This window comes from Chlorocebus sabaeus, chromosome 23 (assembly GCF_047675955.1).
Source record: "Chlorocebus sabaeus isolate Y175 chromosome 23, mChlSab1.0.hap1, whole genome shotgun sequence".
Classification (NCBI taxonomy): Eukaryota; Metazoa; Chordata; class Mammalia; order Primates; family Cercopithecidae; genus Chlorocebus; species Chlorocebus sabaeus.
Genome location: NC_132926.1, coordinates 7,873,931 through 7,894,665, shown reverse-complemented (window position 1 = coordinate 7,894,665; position 20,735 = coordinate 7,873,931). Strand labels below are relative to the sequence as shown.

The window sequence follows — 20,735 nt, the reverse complement described above, 5'->3', positions numbered from 1 at the left end:
TGACATTCTCAGGCTGATGCTCTTATGCCAACCAGTTGTACCCATCTCTGCAGTTTCTAGAAAGCCAAGATGCATTCATGGAGCTCTTAAGAATGGAGAGGTTATATGTCCACAATGCCCCAGAAGCGTGTGCAAAATTGTTTGCACATTTGCGTGCCCTTGTGAGAGCGTTTTTGGGATTCTCATTGGGCTATGTGCCTTCCTCCTTCTCCTTACCCTCAGTCCCTGCAAAAAGGTAACAGCCCCTGAAGTAAAGGCCTCTATGTTGAAATGTGTTTCAGGCAAATTTTGCAGCTAAATCAGAAAGGGGCTGTTGGCTGGATATATGACTAACTATAGCAGGGGTTAGCAAACTACAGCATGTCATTGTTTTTTATAAATAAGAGTTTTATGAGAACACAGCCACTTCCATCCATGGGTGCATTGTTCTGTGGCTGTTCATGCTACAGCAGAAGAGGTGAGTAGTGGCAGCAACAGAGACCTGCAAAGCCTGAAATATTTACTGAAAATGTTTGCCCACGCCTGAACTAGACATAGCTAGATGATGAGAGTTCATGGCTTCCTTCTGAAAACCCCAGGAAACCTCCCCTCTGAATCAGACAACTGGAAGATCTCTGCATGTGTTCAGAGTTGAAGTCCAGTGGGAATTTAGAACTCCCCCAAAATGATGATAATGTTGGGAACGGCAGCTAACAGTTTCATATAATCCTCTCCCATCCACCTAAACGTGGCAAGAGGTATATAAGGGACATCTTGTGTCATGGGGATCTGTCCGAGCTGGATTTGAGTCCCACCTCAGTTCCTGCCTAGCTTGCAAGTGTTCCTTGTTTTGAGCCTCAGTTGCTTGGTTTTTAAAATGTAGCACCTAAGTCAGACCTGGCGGAGTAAAACATGTAATATGTAGCACAGAGGGCCAGGCACAATCCATGTAGCCACCTGAGGGGAACCTTTGAAGGTCACCCTGAAGGTTGGTTGAAGGTGAACATAATGTCTGAGTCTCCAACTGAGGCTTCTGCAGTTTTCTTCTTGAGCCTGATTTTTGCCCAGTGGCTTACATCGAGAGAGCTGGATCTCACCCCAGCTCTGCCACCAACTCACTCTGTAGCCTTAGACAAGGTGTTAGCCACCCACCCCTCTCCGGGGCCTGTTTTCTCCTCAGTGTCATGAAGGGTTGATTAGCTAGTTTCTAACACTGTAATATTCTTTGATTCCCACCCTGTGATTACAGTGGCTGTTTTTCTGTTTTGTTTTGATTTTCTGAACTCTCTCCAAGTTTTTCTCATTCCTCAGAAAGAATACCTCCTGGTGCCTGGAAAAGGGCCTGGCCGTATTTAAAGGGCATATGACTCCATGGGTCCCCAGGGCTCTGTTCCTGTCCACGATCACAGCAGTGGAGCCAGCGATCTGACTCAGAGGGCTGCGCTGCCCAGACATCAAGGGATTTCAAATTAGAGGATAAGACGTGGGTATAGTTTAATAGGATGAAAGAATAATGTGGCTTTGTTAGTAATACAGTAAAACTAAGCTTTCCTAATGCTTAGGGTACACTGGCTAATTGGACATCCTAAGTATCTGAGAGCTAGAGTAGTGGCCAGGAACACAGACATTCTGTCAGGCTGAGCTAGAATCATTTCTCTTTCTAGCGCTAACTAGCTGTAGGATGTTGGTCTTCACTGAACCTGTTTTCTCAAAAGTGAAAGAGTAATAGTACCTAACTAATAGTGTCAGTGCAGGAATTAAATTAAAGAGAATTACATGTTGCAAGAACAGAGTAATAAGCAGCTCCCAAACTTTCTCTGTTCAGTGCCCTGAGCATTTCAGCATTTCATGGTGTCCCTAGGCAAAAAGAAATATCAAAAAGTTCTATTCATTAAGCAATTAGCTCCAAAGGAGTTAGTAAGTATCCATATCCTAACAATTTAGTAGCAATCTAAAAAAAAGTAGCACACATAAATACAAAGAACAATAATATGTTTGTTTCATTCTTCAATAGCCATGACTACTTAAGAACAAAATAAATGACATGTATGCTTGCTGGGTACCCCACAGCTTCCCAAGCCTTGGGAAGCAGAGACACCACCATCCTCATTTCCAATTCCACATTGATTTTCCTGCTCTACTTGTGTTTTATTACAGCAACTGCAGAAAACCAAAGCTACTATGTCATCAAAAACAATGCAGCACAATCTAACACTGAAACTGGGAGCTACCTAGGGCTTGCAGTGCACAGAGTGCTGTAAAAATCAAGGATCAGGGCCGGTGAGGTGGCTCATGCCTGTAAGCCCAAAATTTGAGAGGCCTAGGCAGCTCACCCGAGGTCAGGAGTTGGAGACCAGCCTGGCCAACATGGTGAAACCCCGTCTCTACTAAAAATACAAAAATTAGTCTGGCGTGGTGGCAGGCACCTGTAATCCCAGCTACTTGGGAGATTGAGGCAGGAGAATCGCTTGAACCCAGGAGGCAGAGGTTGCAGTGAGCCGAGATCACACCACTGTACTCCAGCCCAGGTGACAGAGTGAGACTCCATCCCCCCCAAAAAAAAAAAAAAAAAAAAAATTCAACTATCACGTGTTTTTCCTTGAAATTTAAAATAGCCTAGAACATCCTTAGAGTTCGCTGCAGCAAACTAGGAGGATTGGTTCACAGTTAAGGACCTGTGGGAGTAAGCACTGGGAAATGTTTGCTCTTCCTTGAATCTACTCTTCTCCTTCATCCTCTCTCTTTTCTTCCCTCCTTTCACCTCGATTCCACTCCTTACCACCTTTCCTCCAGCTTCCTCTCCTTCACTTCTAATAACTACCAACTCCTAGAGGCTACATCAGATTCATCCTGAGTCTCCAGCGCCCAACACATGCTGAAGCAGAAGGCAGGTTTTCTAGCTGTCAAAAGGAAATGAAGTGAATGAAAAGACTGTCTCCTCCCTTAGTGACCATTATTCTCAATGTATCACTCTTTTCCCTGGACCAAGTCAGTACCTTCCAGAGAACACTGAACTGAATCTTACACATGTCTAAGCCATCACCTGACCATGTGACTTGCAGAATTTGACACTAGCCTTCCCAATCGTGAGCTCATTTTCTTATTCATTTCTCCTTTCTCGACTACAGGAATAATTCCATGTGACAATTATATTAGAACTAGCTGTGCCTCAATTAATAGAACTTTCTAATAGAGCTGTGTCTCTCCCAGTGGGGTCCTCAGACCAACCTGCTTTCGGTTTTCCTGGTGTTTGTCCACAGGCACCAGCTCAGAGCAGCTGACTTTCTTCTTTACGTTTCTTTACATTTCCATTTATCCAGGTCATTCTTGTGCCCACTCCCTTTGACATCCACTGACATTTAATTTGGAGAATTAATATTGAGCATCTGTTGTACAACACATCGATACTATTCAACCTCTGGCTCAACATAGGCCCGAAGGACCCAATATTTTCAGAAGACAATGCTTTTAGGATGATGCTTTCTGAAGGCGGAACCTGTTGCTTAAATCCTCTGGGGGTCGATGGCCTTCCAGAAAAGGTCTTAATCCAGGGAACTTTCTAGAGAGAGAGAGAGAGACCTACTGCCATCATCCAAATATCCAGGATCTCCCAAGTCTGTGTGCAGGCTTTTACTAAGCTGGGCTCTATTTCTGAGTCTGCAGCTACTTCCTCTCTCTGAACCTCAGTAATGTTCTCGGCAAAATGGGCGTAAGCACCTGCATATGTCTGTAAGTTGTCCTTCATGATCCCTAGAATGTAGGTAAGTACTTCATGACTTTTTTTGAGACAATGGGGAACTTTTGGAACTTTCGCAGAAAAGTAACTTGATTATTTCTTTTGCTTTTGACTGAGAGAAGGAAATTTTTTTTTCTTTCATCTTTTTGAGACAGAGTCTCCCTCTGTCGCCTGGGCTGTGAGAGAAGGAAAGTTTTCACAGACTCTCAAAAGAGTTGTGGAGACTTAATCCTCAGCCGAATCCTGGCATCCTTATCCCCTTTACTCATGCCAAGAGAACTGGATATTCTTTCTAAATCGCCACACCCAGGTCTCCTGAGAGCACCATACCAACCCGACTCCATCTGGGTTCGCCCTCATAGTACACTGGGCCTGCTATGCAAATAGACCAATAAAAAATATGTTACCAGAGTTACACAAAACATGAAGATGATGCTTTTTTAAATATTGCAAGTTTTTGAGAAAATCACATAGATAGGGAATCTCAAAATAGTAGGTAAACTAAGCTATTGTTTGTCCAACCTACTCCCTAAAGATCTCTCAAAAGCATTCCCTCATCTGGAGTCGCAAAACTTTCCCTTTCTTCAAGTCTCATCATCTTCCTTCAGCGCTGTTACTGTATCCCCTCACCCAATCTCTCCTCTTCTAGCCTGTCTGCATTCTGCCAGAATGGTGCTTCTTAAAAAGAAATTTGATTGCATTACTTTCCTTAAAACCCCCTCAATCTCCCAAGGGCCTCCAAGGAGCTGCCCCAGCAGGGCAGCAAGATGTCCAGGCACTCCCAGCCAGCCCAGGTTGCCACCCTGCTGCCTTACTGCTGTCTCCTTGCACTGAACACTCATGTTCCCTGGTGGCTCCCTCCACACACCAGCTTGCCATGCCTGGACACAGGCTGTGCCCCCTACCGGGGATCCTGTTCCCTCGCATCCTTCTAGGGTCAGGGGTCCACCTGATCCACCTGCAAACCTGCTAGGAAACCCTCCGTGCCCTGCTCAGCCATCACTGGTTGTTGACAAGGGTCACACACACTTCCTGTTTCTTGGAAAGGCAACATGGAAATATCTATCAGAATCGCAGGGCTGGGTGTGGTGACTCATGCCTGTAATCCTAGTGCTCTGGGAGGCCAGGGCAGGAAGATTGCTTGAGGCCAGTAGTTCCAGGCCAGCCTGGGCACTACAGTGAGACCCCAACTCTACAAAAAAAAAAAAAAAAAAAAAAAAAAAAAAAAAAAAGTTCATGAATAGATATTTCAATCCAGCCAAATCTACTTCTGGGAATTTTCTATATGTTTTTATGCACTTCTCACATAAGCGCTCTAAGCAATTACTCATTGAAGCATGATTGGTTATAGCAGGAAAAAGAAAACAACAACAGGAAATGGCCATTCTGTCTCTCTCAATGGAATCTGCTCATGTACGGTTAATTGTAATAATAATAACGGAGATGAGTGTAGACCGATGAAAACCCATCCCCAAGTTATAAATTAAGTGAAAGCACGTAGTGTGCTGGGGGAGAAGTTTATAGAAGGGATGTCTGTGCTGAGATTTGCAGGTAGAAACCAGAAGCAGTGGGGCCCTCTGGGAGGAAGCCTGCAGGATTGGGAGGAAGACTTACTTTTCACTCTCACCTATTTCAGAACTATTTCAATTTTTGCCATTTGCATGTTTTACTTATGTTAAAGCAATAATGTATAAGCATGTTTTGATAAACCCCATTGAAGTATCAATTTCTGTAAGGCTCTCCTTAAGGCCTCAGTTGGTGAATGTTTTACCCTACGAGAACATTGTCTGGGCTCTTTGCCTTCCACCCAGGGTAGGACCCCCAGGAGCAAGTTCTAAGAATGCTTCCCACCCAGCCGCGGCCCTGAGTGGGTCTCGAGACATGTCATTTGAATGAACTGAGCCCTTGAGCTCTTACCGCGGGCAGAATAAAAGCTCTGGAAGCACATTCCCTGCCCTCATGTCACTTGCAGACTTGTTGTGGATGCATTTCCAGAAGGAACACCAAGACAGGCAAGGTCCTGGGTTTAGGGAGCAGAGGCAGCGTTGCAGGCCAAGCAAAATACTTAAGATCACCCCAGCAGTGACTTGGACAAGATTCCTCGGCAAATTAGTTAGCAGTTGCCTTTAGAGGGCCAGGGATGATGTGGGGCTTCTGGAGACCTTCTCAGCTCTGTAGTTCAGTGTGAAAGTAACTGCAGTAATTGATGTTTCTGCACATGCCATACGTCAGGCAGCACTAGGAATTTACACGCAGAGCTCATTTAATCTGCGCTACAACTCTGATCAAGTAAATGCCATTATTATCCTCCCTTTAGAGATGAGGAAACTGCTTAGACCTTATAAACTAGGCCGGGGGTCAGAGATACCAAGTGACAGCACTGAGTAAGGAATACAAGGCTGTTTTGCCCCAAGTGTCTCTTCTCAACCACTGCTAACCCAGACGGACATGTAAAGATAAAAGTTGGGGCTGGGCATGGTGGCTTACATCTGTAATCCCAGCACTTTGGGAGGCCTAGGTGGGCAGATCACCTGAGGTCAGGAGTTTGAGACCAGCCTGGCCAGCATGGCGAAACTCCTTCTCTACTAAAAATATAAAACTTAGCTGGGCATGGTGGTACACGCCTGTAATCCCAGCTACTCAAGAGGCTGTGGCAGGAGAATCACTTGAATCCCGGAGATGGAGGTTGCAGTGAGCTGAGTTTGTGCTACTGCACTCCAGCCTGGGCAACAAGAGCAAAACTCCACCTCAAAAAACAAAAAACTTGGATATAGGCAAGGAAAAAAAATAGGAGGTCATCTTTTCCTATGTTCCCACCAGACAGATGAAAGAGTGGCTTTGTGATGGTGGCTGATCACAAAGCCACCACTACTTTGGCTCCTTCCACTACTCCATGGCCAGGACAGAAGTAAAGGGGAATGGAAAACCCATTCACGATTTGCCCTTGCACTTAGGGTAATATCAAACCTCAGAACTGAAAGCAACCTAATTCCCTGCTACTGTGTTAATACTAGACTGGGGCATTATTTTCAGTCCATTCTTTTTTTTTTTTTTTTTTTTTTTTTTCGAGACAGAGTCTCACTCTATCACATAGGCTAGAGTGCAGTGGCATGATCTCGGCTCACTGCAACCTCCACCTCCAGGGTTCAAGTAATTATCTTCCTCAGCCTCCCGAGTAGCTGGGATTACACTTGTCCAACACCATGCCCAGCTAATTTCTGTATTTTTAGTAGTGACGGGGTTTCACCATCTTGGTCAGGCTGGTCTTGAACTCCTGACCTCGTGATCCACCTGCCTCGGCCTCCCAAAGTGCCGAGATTACAGGCGTGAGTCACGGTGCCCGGCCTTCAGTCCATTCTTAAGCACTACTGAGGGTAAGTAAAGATCACCCAGCTATGCACTGTAAGAAAGACCTGCTCCTTGGAGATAAGTATTTGAACCAACCGAAAGAGCTTATTTTTGTAAGAAGACAAATGACAAACCTCACTTTAAGACTCTCTCCTCGGCCGGGCGTGGTGGCTCACACCTGTAATCCTAGTACTTTGGGAGGCCGAGGTGGGTGGATCACTGGAGGTTAGGAGTTCAAGACCAGCCTGGCCAAAGTGGTGAAACCCTGTCTCTTCGAAAAATACAAAAATTAGCTGGGCAGTGTGGTGCATGCCTGTAATCCCAGCTACTTGGGTGCCTGAGGCAGGAGAATCATTTGAACCTGGGAGGTAGAGGTTGCAGTGAGCTGAGATTATGCCACTGCACTCCAGCCTGGGTGACAGAGCGAGACTGTCTCCTCACTGAGTCCACAGATCTGAGGCCACTATGGTATCAACTCTGCCTAATCCCAGCTAATTCTCAGCCTTGTAAAACCAGCCTTCGGTCCTCCAGCCCAAGCTCTAAAATTCTATAACTATCCTCCCCTGACCTTTCCCTTTGAAGACATTACTAAAACTCTGTTAAGGGTGTGTTCTCCATTATTGCAGTAGGTCTGGTAAACCTAGCTTTGCTGGATGAATGTGCCTTTTGTTTTGTTTCACTTGGATTTTGTTTTGTTCATTTTCTTGGTGGTCTTCTGGGGAAATTGACAGTTGGCACTTCCTCACCATGGCCTGTAATGAGTCATGTGTCTTGGTCGCCACTTATCTTGCTGGTTTCTCTTCTCCTTGCTGTCTGAGTTCCAGCCCCAGAGGCCATTGGTCAATTCTTCCATTGCACCATGCTTCCCCCAACCCCCGCCATCACGCCTTTGCACATGCCATCCGTCCTGCCTGAAATGCTCCCCACCTTCTTTACCTAGTTAGCGCTTGCTCTTCTTTCAAATTTCTTATCACCTCTGGGAAGCTGTCCTTCTTTGTATTCATTATTAAGCCAAATCTCCCCATGATTTGCTGTTTACAGGCATTTATTTTGCCTTTATAGCACTTACCCCACTTGCAATTTTACCTTTGGTTTCTGGTAATTTGACCATTGTGTCGATTGCTCTGGAATGTAAACTCCCTGAGGGCAGGCGTTGTGCTTGTTTTAATCATTTAATCCTTGCACTTCACCTGAAACACAGTAGGTGTTCAGCAGAGAGTTCTCGGATAGATAAAAGCATGGATGGATGGATGGGAGCAAGATTTCTCTTCAAGTCAGGCATGGTGGCCCACGCCTGTAATCCTAGCACTTTGAGAGGCCAAGGCCTGTAGAACAGCTGAGGTGAGGAATTTGAGACCAGTCTGGCCAACATGGTGAAACCACGTCTCTATTAAAAACACAAAAATTAGCTGGGCCTGGTGGCCCACACCTGTAATCCCAGCTACTCGGGAGGCTGAGGCAGGAGAATCACGTGAACCCGGAAGGTGGAGGTTGCAGTGAACTGAGATTGCACCACTGCACCCCAGCCTGAGCAAAAGAGTGAGACTGTATCTCAAAAAAAAAAAAAAAAAAAAAAAAAAAAAAAAAAAAAAAAAAAAAAAAATTCACTTCTAATGCCTCACAGTTGTGTGTAGGTGTCAGTGTGTGTGTGTGTTTTACTTGTTTGTAGCTTAGAAAGGGGAATGTGAGGGATGGGGACGCCCTCAGCTGCAGGGAGAAGGCAGGAGCCTGGAGTCCTCCTATGAGCTTGGCGCTGGAGCCCATCCACACTGAGACACCAAATGTCTCCCCCAGTCCTCTGTCCAGCCTCCCAGTGAGAGCTGAAAGGGCTCCAGCCCCACATATTTCCGATCAATGTCAGGCTAAGCTGGAAAATCACCAGCTCAATCAAGGAAGATTTTTTTAAAACTTTAATATTCTATTCAAGTCAACAAATATTTACAAGCTTCTCTAGGGCACATCATTGAAACTGGATTTCCACCAAAGGAATCCACACATTGGATTATCTTGGCACCGGATTTTCTAGATTAAATTTTTTTATTATTAATTTTTTTTTTTTGAAATAGGATCTAACTCTGTCACCCAGGCTGGAATGCAGGGGCAAAATCACAGCTCACCTCCTTCTGCCTCCGCCTCCTGAGTAGCTTGTACTACGGCCATGTGCCACCGTGTCTGGCTAATTAAAAAAAAAAAAAAACTGTAGAGATGGAGTCTCACTATGTTGCCCAGGCTGGTCTTGAACTTCTGGGCTCAAGCAATTTTCTCCCTTTGGCTTTCCAAAGCACTGAGATTATAGGCATGAGCCACCATGAACAGTCTCTAATTTTTTTTTTTTTTTTTTTTTGGGACGGTGTTTCACTCTTGTTACCTAGGCTGGAGTGCAATGGCACAATCTCAGCTCACCACAGCTCTACCTCCAAGGTCCAAGAAATTCTCCTGCCTCCGCCTTCCCAGTAGCTGGGATTACAGGCATGCACCACCAAGCCTGACTGATTTTGTATTGTTAGTAGAGACGGGGGTTTCTCCATGTTGGTCTGGCTGGTCTCAAACTCCTGATCTCAGGTGATCCTCTGGCCTTGGCCTCCCAAAGTGCCGGGATTATAGGCGTGAGCCACTGTGCCCGGCCCAGTCTCTAGATTTTTAAGATAACCCACCTCTTGAAATCTCAGATAGGGGCTGGAGAGCTCCTCCCAGAGCATTGCCCACACACACAGTTTTAGGGAATGCACAGACAGGTAGGCATCCCTATTCTTTTCACTGTTAAGACATATAAGTTACATCAGGACACCCAGCTGTTCTTTCTTATCGGCTGATGACCGATCTTACGCTCCTACATTTCAAGCTGGGACGTATCCACCATCAATTGTTTAAAAGATAGCATTAAAAAACAGGGAAGTCATTCATTTTGTTATTTACAACTTTTTCAAGGTGTAACTGACAGCTAACAGCTACACAGATTTAAAAAGCACAATTTGATGTATTATCTGTATACCTGTGAAACCCTCAATATCAAGATAACAAACATATCCCCCTGCAAAAGTTTACTCAAGCTTGTCTATAATTCATCTCTTCCCTTCCCCCAACCACACACCATCACTGATCGGCTTTATACCACCATAGATTAGTTTTGCATTTTTTAATGTGGTAATTTCCATTCTAACTTAGAACATCCTTTCCTTCCTTCCTTCCTTCCTTCCCTCCGTCCTTTCTTCCTTCTTTTCTTCCTTCCTTCTTTCTTTCCTTCCTTCCTTCCCTCCTTTCTTCCTTCCTTCCTTCCCTCCTTCTTTCCTTCCCTCCTTCCCTCCTTTCTTCCTTCTTTCCTTCCTTCCTTCCTTCTTTCCTTCCTTCCTTCCCTCCTTCCTTCCTTCCCTCCTTCTTTCCTTCCCTCCTTCCCTCCTTTCTTCCTTCCTTCCTTCTTTTCTTCCCTCCTTTCTTCCTTCCTTCCTTCTTTCCTTCCTTCTTTCCTTCCTTTCTTCCTTCCTTCTTTCCTTCCTTCCTTCCTTTCTTCCTTCCTTCTTTCCTTCCTTTCTTCCTTCTTTCCTTCCTTCCTTCTTTCCTTCCTTTCTTCCTTCCTTCTTTCCTTCCTTCCTTCTTTCCTTTCTTTCTTCCTTCCTTCTTTCCTTTCTTTCTTCCTTCCTTCTTTCCTTCCTTTCTTCCTTCCTTCTTTCCTTCCTTCCTTCTTTCCTTCCTTTCTTCCTTCCTTCTTTCCTTCCTTCCTTCTTTCCTTCCTTTCTTCCTTCCTTCTTTCCTTCCTTCCCTCCTTTCTTCCTTCCCTCCTTCCTTCCTTCCTTCCCTCCTTCCTTCCTTCCTTCCTTCCACTGCAGCCTGGGCGACAGAGCAAGACTCTGTCTCAAAATAAAATAAAATAAAAATTTAATAGTAACAATCTTTACATCTCATATCAAAAACTTGCTAAGAATTTAGGGAAGGAAGCTTCTCCTGTAAGTACTCTGGTAACTGGCAACAGCAATTTGCAAGCAATTTATGGCTCTGTATTTGCATGATGTTCACATGGGAAATAACGTGTTGACTGTTGACATACTTCTTGGCGAAGGCTGTTTGAACAACTCATTCTTTTTTAAGAAGTTCTCAGGAGGCTTTGGACCCCAAGGATGTGTCATGACCTGCCAAATGCCAACCAGATTTGTAACTAGGCTCCTAGCAAGCTTAGCTTTCAAAAATATGCATACTACACATAAACATACCTATTTCTCCAGTGTTACCCTGTAGCAAAACGCCCCTTTGTGCTTCAGAGGAATAAGCAATCCTTCAGCAAAAGATCAGAACCCCAGCTCGGCAGAACCTTTTCTAACTTGGGACCTGTTAGGACAGCAGCAGTGGCAAGAAGTGTAAAAATAGCTGTCAGGATTTACCAAGGGCCAGGCATTATGCTAACCTCTTTCACTTGCATTGTCTTGCTACATCCTAACAATCCTGGAAGTTAGAAATTCACATTATTCCCATTTTGCAAAAGTGGAAATGGAGGCTCTGTAAGTTAGGTGACTTGCCTGAGGTCACTTGCTCTGAGCGGAGGAGGTAGGATTTGACGTTGGGTCTATCTGCTGAGATGATAACCTTTAAAGCTCTGCCTTTGATGGTCAGCAGGTATGTGGCAGATACTGTCAGTGTCCCACCCAATACCCTTGGAGGATATCTGCTTCCTTTTCCTAGGGATTGCCTTGGGCTGGGGGTTGCCCTGGGCTGACCAGAGCTGCCTCAGAGTTTCACCACCCGTCAGCCATCCCACTGGCCTTGCACTTTCCTGTGGCCAGGACTGACAGCCAGTTCCCTTGCCTTTGGATGGGGTAAGCCCTGGAGTGCAATTCCTGCTCCAGAGTTCCTCCCGGGATCAAGGCTCTCTGGAAATCACAATTTTAGTTATCTTCTCCCCCTGCCCTATCCTGCTTCCACTGCTGCTTCCCAGATTTTCTGGCAGAATACTTTCGCAATAATTTATTTGCACAAGAATCCTTATCCCAGGCTCTGCTTCTAAGGAACAAACCGTAGACAAAGTTATTCAGGGAAAGGAAGGTTTACCATGATGGAACAAAAGGAAGGATAGTCCTCCTGAAGGACCTCTCCCCTCTGGGGCAGTTCAGGGCCCCAGAAGCACTGTGGGTGGCATAGGGTTAGTTCACAGAGTGCAAGACAGTAGAACCATGACAGGTGTTGGGAGCAGACACAAGGTCTCAGATCTCAGCCTTTAGAGTAAACAGAGGCTGGCACTCGGCACTCATAGCACCTGCCTCATGAGATGTGGTAAGTGTGATGGAAAAGCCTTCTGGCATGGCACAGGCCTGGTTCAACTCACTGACTGAATGATAGATGGAGTTGGGGATTTCAATAGAGGAAATAATGTTTCCTGCCCCTCACCCTCACCCCCAACCTTAAGAACTGAGCAGATTATATAAAATCATGACCCTAAATGCACCAGACAACGTAGTAGATACTGATTGACCGCTTTGCTCCTAACCTCTAAATTTGAGCTAATAGGCTTAAATCAGGGAAAGGCTGACATAATCTTTTGAATCCAAATAGCCTAGAACCTTTTGCTCTGCTGAAAAACGCAGAAGAGGTGGATATGTTTCTGGGATTTCACTGGAAGGCCCAGGAGTTGGATTTGAGATTCTTTGAGATCCTCATTACAGAGCCTATGTGGTCCTGAGGATAGGATAAAGCCAGAGCCTGTTCATACTCGCTCACCCAACCAACCCATCTCTACCGTCTCCACTAATTTGAAACCACTATCAGATAGATCCCTTCCTCTCCATCCTCACCCCAGCATTCCAGTGCATTCAAGCTTGTTTCGATGCCATATCTACATCACAGCTAAAGCTTCATTCCTTACTCCTCCACGTACTCATTTAACAAACACTTACTGAATTACTGAATGTCTAGCTTTTGCCAATCACTGCTGTAGACTCTGGGAAAACAGTGAGCAAGAGGTAGCCCATAGTCTAGTGAGGGAGCCTTGCCCATGTTTGTGCTCTGTGCTCTCCTATTTTTGCACATTCTATTCCCTCCACCTCTCAATACTTTTTCCCTTGAAGGCTGACCCACTATATTCACTATGTAAGTCCCTGCTCGTATATCACCGCGTCTTTCTCAAAACTTCTCTGACCTTCACCGGGTGCGGTGGCTCACATCTGTAATCCCAGCACTTTGGGAGGCTGAGGCAGGTGAATTACAAGGTCAGGAGTTCAAGACCAGCCTGGCCAACATGGTGAAACCCCGTCTCTACTAAAAATACAAAAAAGTAGCTGGTCATGGTGGCAGATGCCTGTAATCCCAGCTACTAGGGAGGCTGAGGCAGGAGAAATGCTTGAACCTGGGAGGCAGAGGTTGCAGTGAGCCGAGATTGCACCACTGCACTCTAGCTCAGGCAACAGTGTGAGAATCCATCTCAAAAAAAAAAAAAAAAAAAAAAAAAAAACTTCTCTGACCTTCCCCCTGCTGGGTCAGGTACCCCTTCCCGTAATTTCTAGAGTCCCTTGTTCCTTCCCTCTCAGAGCTCCTGCTGCAGAACATTGCATTGGTATGTTTACAGAGGGTGAGTTCCTTGAGGACAGAGATTATGCCATTCACTCATTTAACCCTTCCTTCCTTCTCTGATGAGCCAGATACTGTGTTAGATGCAAGGGGTTGAGCAGCAGTTAATTACAGACAAGCTGTCCCGCCTTCACGACACTCATTCCGATGGGAGTAGACAGGTGCTAAGGAACTCATTTTAGGATTTCCACACTTTAGCACGTGGAGAATAGTTCCTATGTGCATAAAATGTAGAATGAAGGCTCCTGGTGCTGCTTGTGTGCTCATTTGGTGCGGACCTGGTACCTCTTTAGTGAAGCGGCAGCTGAGGAGACTCCGGCGCTGGCCATGGCCGACGAAAAGCCCAAGGAAGGAGTCAAGACTGAGAACAATGATCATATTAATTTGAAGGTGACAGGGCAGGATGCTTCTGTGGTGCAGTTTAAGATTAAGAGGCATACACCACTTAGTAAACTAATGAAAGCCTATTGTGAACGACAGGGATTGTCAGAGAGGCAGATCAGATTCCGATTTGAGGGCAGCCAATCAATGAAACAGACACACCTGCACAGTTGGAAATGGCGGATGATGATACAATTGATGTGTTCCAACAGCAGGCGGGAGGTGTCTACTGAAAAGGGAACCTGCTTCTTTACTCCAGAACTCTGTTCTTTAAAGACCAAGATTACATTCTCAATTAGAAAACTGTAATTTGGTTCCACCACATCCTGACTGCTATCTTATAGTTTTCTCTATTCTTTCATTTCCCCCTTCCCCATTCCTTTATTGTACATAAAGTAACAGGTATATGTATGTGCACAAGCATATTGTATTTTTTTTTAACTAAACAGCCAATGGTATGTTTTGATTGACATCAAGTGGAGACAGGATGGAGAAAAACACTGATTCTGTGAAAATATCCCTTCTCCATTAGTGGCATGCCTGTTCAGCTCTTATCTTTATATTCCAGTACATTATTTTGCTTTCACTGTTAAAAAATAAATAAATAAAAATCCTTGCATACATTGTTCAACTGGAGAATTTTAATGTTTTTCATTTATCACTGTAAAACCAAGGATGATTTTATAACTTTTTTGTATGTAGCTGTTACATGTGGGGCAATCTGTCTTTAAGTAGCGATAAATAACTCTAAAACAAAAAAGAATCCTAGATAGTTTTCCCTTCAAGTCAAGTGTCTTGTTGTTTAAATAAACTTCTTGTTTAAAATGAAAAAAAAAAAGTAGAATGAAAAGGCCAAGAATGTCCTTTATTTCATGTTAGGGATCAGGGACTATGATTATGTCACTACAGAATAAAATAAACTGAAATGGAAATCTGACAACTGTCTGACCAGATCCAAAGTGCCCTCAAAGAGAGTGCCGCCCCTGCCGTTCGGGCTGCACAGGCCAGGGATCCAAATCTCAGTCACCCACAGGGCCCAAAAGGCAATACGCACCTGTGATTCATCTAAGACCATCGTCTTTCACTGCCCATTGTTGAGGCTGTGGTCAGGAGGAGAGTGGACCCCAGGCAAGACCAGGAGGCCCCTTCCCAGCACTTTCACCTGTTTCTCTGTAGGAAAGTAGACCAAGAGTTGCTCTTTCTCCCAATTCCTCAACAGCAGCTAAAACTTTGACATTGTATGTATGATCTCCAGATTTTCAAACAACTGATTAGTGAAACTCTGGAGATCATACTTACAATGGACTCAATGATCGTACTTACTTTTGGATTCAAAAGATTATCTCAGCAGTTTCAATAGAAATAGTCTAGCTGGGCGCGGTGACTCACGCCTGTAATCCCAGCACTTTGGGAGGCCGAGGTGGGCGGATCACAAGGTCAGGAGTTGGAGACCAGCCTGGCCAACGTGGAGAAACCTGTCTCTACTAAAAATACAAAAGTTAGCTGGACTTGGTGGTGCACACCTGTTGTCCCAGCTACTCGGGAGGCTGAGACAGGAGAGTTGATTGAACCTGGGAGGTAGAGGTTGTAGTGAGCCAAGACTGTGCCACTACACTCCAGTCTGGCAACAGAGTGAGACTCTGTCTCAGAAAAAAAAGAAAAAGAAATAGTCTGAAGTTATTTTATCTCTATCCTGCTCCTTAGCACTGACTTAATTCAACTCATGCTTATTGAACAACACAGAAGAATAACACAACAATTAACAACACAAAAATGAATAAAACATTTACGTTTTCACCCCACCCTAAGGAATTCATACTCAAACAAAACAGCATAAGAAAAGTATTAATCGCCCACGACTTCTAGAAGTGATACAGCCCCAAATCAAAATCCTCAACAGGAGACGCTTCTCTATATAGTTAATGCTTCTTGCCTGGATAAACCCCAAAAGGAGAAAGAAAAACAAATAACAACGGCCAAGAGCAAACAAACAAGAGGACCTGGATGAGGCTGAGAAACTGAGATCTCTTAAAATGAATGTCCGTAGTTAGAAATCTCCACCCCCACCTTGTAAAAGCCCAGGTTGTGGGACTGGAGTGGAGGTGGGATCTGTGTGACCAAAGAAAACCTCCTGGCTTGAGGGAAGAGCCAGGCCTGGCATCAATGATCTCCCCCAGACGGCCACTCAAAGCCATTAAAGCAAGGGGAAGTCCCCGTGCCTCCGCTGCAGGCCGTTTCAATGAAGAGGAGCCTGCCAGGAAGCAACCGGATAGCTTCCTGGTCAGAGGGCCTGCTGGTCTCGCCTCTGCATTTCTGGACAGTATTAATTTACACAGGCCCACAAACCAGCCGGGTACTCTCCAACCTATTGGGTTACATGCAAAGCAGAAATAAACTTCCTGGGATAACTAACAGAGGAAATTGGAAAGGAAGGAACAATCTATCAATTATCAATAGGCAGCTCACAGGAACTTGGCAAATTAAGTAGTTAAAATGGGTAATAGAGATGGAAAGAAAACGACGGGATTTTTAAGAAGTATCCCTCCATAATGCAGGAGATTAAAGGACTCGGCTGCTTTCCTTGCTCCCACAATAATGTCCCAGATCAAGTAAGGTGGAGGAGCAGGGAGAGGGGAATACTGAAGAGGCTGGCTTTGCCTAGCTGCAGGCATCGCTAGGGCCTGGGGAAATGGCCTTGCAGCTGAGAAGCAGGAAAGCCTGGCGTGGTACTTCCCACAGTAGGGGTGGGGGCGGTGGGCCGGGGGTTCTGCATGGTATGTTTCACACAGCATTTAGGAACACTGGATTGAAACATAGAGAAATGATTCCCTTCTCAGTTCTATTGAAACATAGAGAAATGATTCCCTTCTCAGTTCTGTTTCTGTCTAGTGCTACCCCTCTGATACCTCTCCGAAGCCTGAAGACCTCCCTCTTTGACAACAAGGGACTGGGCACATGGCTTTCTGCAGGCAGCCAGGCTTTTATTTTACCTGTCTTACATTAATTTTTTCAGTTGCCTTCCACGTCTCACAGTTGTCCTGGCTACCACATCACCATTGCAGTAGCCGTCTGAAGTCCTTTTGAAATAGATTTACTTGAGTTCTATAAGGTGAGGTGATTTTAAAAGTTATATTCGGGAAAGAGCAGCACCTAGTTTAAAGAGAGGTGATCATGAGAGTCTCAGCCCTTTATAAATGCATGGAACTCTTGGAAATGGCTTTGGAATTCCATGGGGTATCTCACTACATTAAGAGCTGACATGATTGACCTCTAAGGACGAAGGTGGAGGGACTACACATGAATTAGATGCATTCTCTACTTGGGCTCTTTCCATTCCTTCGTGAGGTAATACTTTGGAGGCCCTTTTTACAAACGAGGCAACTGAGGCACAGGAAAGCTAAGTCACTTGCCCAAGGACACCTAGATATGAAAATATGGAGCCTGGTTTGCTCCCTAGAGCCGGGCGATTCAGAACATAAGAGGTAGGGTACCCTGGCTGCCCTCTGAGTTACTGGGATATGTTTACCAATCTCAAGAGTTCTTCTGAGGATTAAATGAGATCACACAGGGAAAGCCCTTGGCTCAGTGGTCTGGCATGTAATCTGTACCCAATAAATTCTCTCTTTTTTCCCCCAGTGATATGCACAGAGCTCTGGGAGACTTCAAGGTTATGTTTCTCAATTTCGTTGTGTAGAGGAACCTGGAGATGGTAAGCATCTTCTAAGATCATGTAGCAAGTCACAGCAGAATTGGGTCTTTGAATGAAATCTCTAGGATGTCTGAGTTCAACCAAAAGTTCTTTACAATTCCTCCCAGGACGGGGCACTGACTAGCCTTCTCAGCATCTGGCCATGTTTTCAAGGCCTAGAGATGATTCTCAGTGCTCCAGAAGACACGAGTCAGACCCCAGCTCTCTGACTTCAATTTCACCTTTCGATAACTATTCACAGAGCATCTCCTATCTGGGTGGTGAGGACTCACAGCAGTCTCTAAGACAGACTCATGCCCCACTCATGGAGCTTCCGGTCTAGACAGGAAGGCAGGCATTAATCAAATGACTGACCAAACAAATATAAATCTGCAATGATTTCAGTGCTATGAACGAACAGCTCACAGCGCTAGGGGAGCATGCACCCCTTTTCTAGTCTATTGAACAGCTGACTTACTGGTGCCATACCTCCTGTCTCCCTTTCCAAAAAATCTCTGCATGGCTGCTGGATTCATCTATCTAAATTCCAATTCTAATGTCACTCTCGGCTCTCAAAGCTTCAGTGGCTCCCTACTTTCCAGAGAGTGAAATGTACATATCTCAGCCTGGCAGACAAACCTTCCACCTAACTTTCCAAACTTCCTCTTAGCTCCATTCCCAGGACAAAAGCCAGGGTTTCCCACTGCACTACCTAATACCCCATCCACCTAAGACATGAGGCTCATAACGTCCTAATAATAGAAACCCCGACCCACCACTCTCCAAGGCCTGTGCCAAATGCCTCCTCTTCCAAGAAGCCTTTTCTTTATTCCCCATCACTTCCGTCGTCCACCTGCATGATGCCTTTGTTTCATCGTTGCCTGAGAACCCTCATACTTCTCTTGCATCCAATCATGTAGGGACTCTCCTTATGTTTCCAAATTGAGTATGGATTCCTTAGAGTAGGGTGGGGGCATGAATGTTTTACTCGTTCTTGTATCCTTCATTGTTGTGTTATTCTTCTGTGTCGTTCAATAAGCATGAATTGAATTTAGTTAGTGCTACAGGGCACGATAGAAATATGAACAAAACTCTAACAAAGGATAATTAATTTTATTATTAAAACTTAATCACACTCTGGGAGGCTGAGGCAGGTGGATCACAAGGTCAGGAGATCGAGACCATTCTGACTAACACGGTGAATCCCTGTCTCCACTGAAAAATACAAAACATTAGCTGGACATGGTGGCGGGTGCCTGTAGTCCCAGCTACTCAAAAGGCTGAGGTAGGAGAATGGCGTGAACCCAGGAAGTGGAGGTTGCAGTGGGCCGAGATCGCACCACTGCACTCCAGCCTGGGCGACAGAGCGAGACTCCATTTCAAAAAACAAAACAAAACAAAACAAAAAAACTTTATCAGTGCTAATATCAGGCCACCTGGTGAAGACTGAAGACAGAAAGTGAATGAAACGTGGCCCAAGTGCTTGAAGACACAAAGGCTGGAGGGGGAGGCCAACGCCCAAACACGTAACTATTGCCAAGATAATGGTGACGGTGGAGATAGTAAGAACAGCAGCTTGCACCCATTATGCCAGGACTGTGCTAGGCTCTTTATATCCATTATCTCATCTAACCCTCAGAGCAGTCCCATGAACTAGGTTTTTATTTTGTAGGTAGGGAAACCAGAGCTAATAAACTTTCAGTTGATTTGTCTGGGGTCTTAGTGAGGGGTGGCATTCAGTGGTATATTCCTGAATCCACCAACAAGCAGCCTGGAGTAGGGAGTCCAAGGCTGGAGTCCACTGACCTCCTGATGCCATCCAAGCATCAAGACAAGACTGCTTGTCTCTCAGTTCACACATTCCCAGTGTGGGATCTGTCTCTCTCACTAGCCACCTTGTCGTTGGGAGATGCCCGATCCACACCCGGCAGAGCAGCTATGATGTACACAGGGAGTAAGGAAAGGGCAGAGAGTAAAAGTTACAGGCCAGTTTGTCTGCATTTTACAGTCTCTGGGAAGTCCTATCCGGTAAACTCCATCTACATGCCATTGGCCAGTGCTCATTTGAGCACTCTAAACTCCGAGACAGGTGGGAAATGTGGCTATCCTGTGGCATTCCCTGCCAGGCCAAACAGGAAGAATTCCTTCAGTAAGAAACAAGGGCAGAATGGAAATTGGGTGAGAGTGAGCAGGGTCTGCCACTCACCCTAGTTTCAAGCCTGTACTTGAACCAGTGATGTGTTACTCAGTCAGCTGGCAGAGGTGGAGGGAAGCCCTGATTGGTGGCATTTGCCAATTTTTGCAGTGGAAATACTCTCATCATAAGTAAATTCAAGCTACCAACAGGACTGCAAATGGCTCCTAGAATTCCTGAAGATGTAACCGTCAGCTCTCACAGCTGGTGCAAGCTGACTCAGAACGTCATTGACGTGAACCTGCCTAACTCCAGGTAAACCCTCTTCACTATGATGTGCTACCAAAGGCCATGCAACACAGAGAAGGAGGCATTAAGGAGCTGCCCAGAGACCATGCAATTCTTGAACTTCGGGAATCTATGAGTTCAGATGTATCAAGTACGTAATCACTCAGAGACCATTGAGAGCTGCCCTTTCCAGGTAGACGTGCAGCAGCAAGCAGGCCTGAAGCCCCTGGGAGCAAAGGCAGGTACAACAGATGATAGACGATACCTGTTCCACCTCTTCCCTGGGACGCCTAAGGAACTGTTGGATGATGAGCCAGAACCTCAAGGCGATAGATCCTGAGGATGGCAACTAGTACTTGAAATTGACAGAAAAGGGGAAAAAAAAGATATATATATATAAATATATATTTTATACACACACACACACACCACCCTCAACCAGGGGTAATCCTGCCCCCAGAAGATACTTGGCAATGTTTGGAGACCCTTTTGGTGGTCACAACTCAGGACAGGGATGCTCCTGGCATGCAGTGGGTAGAAGCCAGGGATGCTGCTGGGCACCCTGCAAGGCACAGGGCAGCCCCCACGATGAAGAATTATCTAGCCCCAAATGACAGTGCAAAGGCTGAAAA

The 20,735-nt window shown here is 45.3% G+C and overlaps 1 pseudogene; it reads left to right on the top strand.

The window, feature by feature from the left end:
• The first annotated feature begins 13,856 nt into the window (after nt 1-13,856).
• On the top strand, nt 13,857-14,384 carry LOC103245007 (small ubiquitin-related modifier 2 pseudogene; annotated as a pseudogene).
• The last annotated feature ends 6,351 nt before the right edge of the window (nt 14,385-20,735 follow it).